The sequence below is a fragment of the Atta cephalotes genome (assembly GCF_000143395.1).
Source record: "Atta cephalotes unplaced genomic scaffold scaffold00046, whole genome shotgun sequence".
NCBI classification, from domain to species: domain Eukaryota; kingdom Metazoa; phylum Arthropoda; class Insecta; order Hymenoptera; family Formicidae; genus Atta; species Atta cephalotes.
The window spans coordinates 1017005-1020715 of NW_012130110.1; positions in this window are offsets into that span (position 1 = coordinate 1017005).

Consider the following 3711-nt stretch of genomic DNA (forward strand, 5'->3'; position numbering starts at 1 on the left):
TCGCCTAACAGTAAAGTCTTTCTCTTGCTTTGTTCCGTCGTTGGACGACTCGGAGAGGATCTCGTAGGATTTTCATTACGTTCCTCCCGTCACTTACGGGATACTCTCGCAATTGTCTCTACTCTCTCCTCGATCTCGAGGAATTTTCAGTATGCCGATGTGTGCAACTTAAAATGCAACACACGCCATCTCTTCATGTATGTCATTTACGTAAATTTAGGAATTAAAAGTAGAGCTCGGACATAGATTCGAACGAATTGCATGGTCAAGCAACGAATAGTTTGAAGTCGAAATTTAATACTCAGATTCAAATAACTTTTATAATTCCAAAAGTCAACGATACTTTGAACTGTTTAATGGATTTGCGATGTTCGGAAATCTGGCAGTTTGGAAAGTTGAGGAAAACTTGTGAAAATAGCATTCATTGAGACGTGAATAGCTTTAGTTCCTTCCTTTTCACATGTTACTCAACTTCATTTCGTCCGAACTCAACAAAGAATTCAACAAATTGTCTTCAAAATTTGCAGTAGATAAATATTTATTGTTTTAATTTTATTTATAAACTATTGTTTTACTTGAAATAAGTTCGCATTATATTCGAATATAATTCAAAAAGAAAGTTACAATTGTCTGAAAACAATCCTTCAAAGAGTTAAACAGAAAACTAGTGAACACTAATGAAAATTTTAATGTTTTCTAAAGCCCACAAAAAATTTTTTTTTAAGCCTGAGATATATAATTAAAAAGTGTAGGCATTATATAGGAACAAAGGAATAAATTTCAACCAATCAGAAACTGTGTATTCTGATATTTACAGTTTTTGTAAAAAGTTGTTATCCCTAGTATATATTGCCTGTACTTTTCAGTTGAAGAGAGACTAAAGATTAAAGCTTTTTATGTCAAAAGGTTGTATCTACGATTTTTTTCGTTTAGTGCTATGAATTTTTATTCCAATCCAATATTTCACTTATTTTAACTTTTACTGAGATATATTCTTAAAATAAAAAAATAGAGAAAAAACAAACGAAAAGAATTTGAGGAAATAAGAAAACGGATATCAGATAGGACTTAAAAAAAGGTTCTTTAAAAATTTAGAAAAATTTCTAAGAAATTTCGAAATTTATAAGAGTACAAACAAACCTGAGCTGCGGAGTGTGTTCCGTTTTTTATTCACAGCTTGTAAGCATAATTTGTCCTTGTTCAATATTTGATAAATAATACGAATGACATGATGTTTCTTACAGCATGTGAAACGTAAAAACGAAATATACCTTACGATTTAAGTTTGTTTGTATTCTTATAGATTTTGAAATTTTCTATAGAGATTTTTCAAAGTTTCTAAAGGATCGCCGTCTTGAGTCCTGTTTTCCCTGATATCTATTTTCTTATTTCTTCAAATTCTTTTCGCTTGATTTTTCCTTTATTTTTTATTTTAATGATTTACTATTCTTTACTTTCTTATTCTTCTATTATGTCTCTACTATTATGTACGTTAAATAAAAAAATATATCTCAATAATTGAAATAAGTGAAATATTGGATTGGAACAAAAATCCGTAGGATTACGAATTTCAAAATTCAAACAGCTATTTAAACTTCATTGAAAATAAACGAAATTTGAGTTAAGGCTTATGAAAAGTTTAAAATCCCTTCTTTCAGAAAGTCATTATGTTTTTTTATTTTCTGTGAGTTAGGTAATTTTGATAGAAAACTACATGCTGGATAAAATAGGACATTTACTTCTCACTTTGTAGGACTAAAAAAAAACCTTGCAAAAATTTTTGACTTTCTAACGTGAAAACTTAAAGTATTCTCTTATAAAATAATTTTTTACATTCCTTTTTATTACTTGTTGAGAAATTTTTTAATACTGAGTTATCGCGAATTAAATAAAAAGAATATTTTGACTTTGATTGCTCATAATTCTGATTAAAAATCATCATAATTAAGAAAACAGAAAATAGAAAATTCTTAAAGCTGAAACTCTGTAATGATATAATTGCTAATTTTTTTTAATAACGTAGACATAATAAAAATGAAATAGTGCTATACAAACTTTTATTTCGACCCAATAGATAATTTACAACTTTATGTAAAATATTTTTCTTAAATTATCTTTTCAATATGTATGAATCTACAATAAGACTTTTTATTATCTTAATGATTTTATATTTTTATGTAATAAGACCGTTATATAACTATGAGATATCTTGGGATCTAATTAACTAATTAGTATAGCTATGCGCAAAAGTGCGAAATGTCGACGACAAAACAATCAACCAGCTGGTCGTCCTGCGCAATTCGTAGGAACGACAGGCCTACTGGATACTGAAAGAACTTTTTCCACTGCCGCTTCGACGGTCCGAACAAAAAGGATATCGTAGTCTACCCGGGGACCCTTCGACATAAAAGGCTCCAACCCTCATTCTCTTTCCCTTCGGGTAGTATATGTAGGGTCGACTATACCCTCAACCCAAATCCGACCTGGTCCCGTCTCCAATATAGTATATCTCAACCTGAGAGCCACGGACACTATTGTTCATATACTATTGCTATCATTTCCATTAACCTACCCACGCGTTTATATGGTACATGCACTCAAAATACAAATATTAACATCGTATTGTTTCATTAATTACAATTTTCTGAGAGTTTTCTCTTTTCCTTAGATAAAGAACATATCAATTACACACACACAAACACACACACACACACACACACACACACACACATATGTGTGTTAATATATTTATTTATTTATTTATATATAACAATCTGAAAACACATTTTATTATATTAAACATTTGTAACCATCTATTTATTTTATCCAAAATTTGTAAAGTTGTTTTATTTAAAATAGATCATTTTTCACATAACTTTGCCGTTGAAACTTTACTTTTATGCTGCATTCTCACAAAGCTTAAATGAGAATCCCTGGGTTTTATTGTCGACTCTTCGAAACGTACCACACGCACCCTTATGTCCGACCCTCGTCAAGACAGCACAGCGTTGTGACCTAAGCACAACGATCATCCGTATTTCCTACCTGGGCCCAGGTATCTCCAACTCAGGCTCCACAAGTAGGTAAAAGGCGGCAAAATAAATTTTTCCGGCACATATCTTCTTTCTCAAAATTCTTGCAAGTTTTACCTGTGTACGTGACTAATATAAAAGAAGAAATTTTTACTAATTTGTACAAATAATGCATAGCTTGGCATAATGCGATTCAAATATATATTGCTGTACGACAGAAAAAAAATAGAGAATAAATAGTATATGTTAAATTAAATTATGTTTTAAAAATAAACAAAGAGAAATAGAAAAACTATAGATTCTAAATTTTTGTTTTGAAATTTAATTTTGAAAAATATTGAGCAATCGTAGTTCAGTTTAATTTCACTAAGTTCACGTAATCGCAATATTTTATAACGAAATAAATTCTGTAATGTTTTTCCGCAAGCTTTCTATGCTGTTTATATTCTCTTTCGCTAAAGTGATGTGTTGAGTATAGATACCATGACGAAATCAAGTTTCGTTCCTCGACCACAAACTCTTCGTAATTCGGTGCATTCTTCGTTACACCTTCGATTTATCACTCTCGTAAATAGAAAGTGTTCATGTATGCGCAAACCAGACGCGTGTTCATTGTTGACCAGCTGGCACCTGCTATGTCCGAACTGTCCACTTGTCCTTTTCCTTCTCTCTCTCTCTC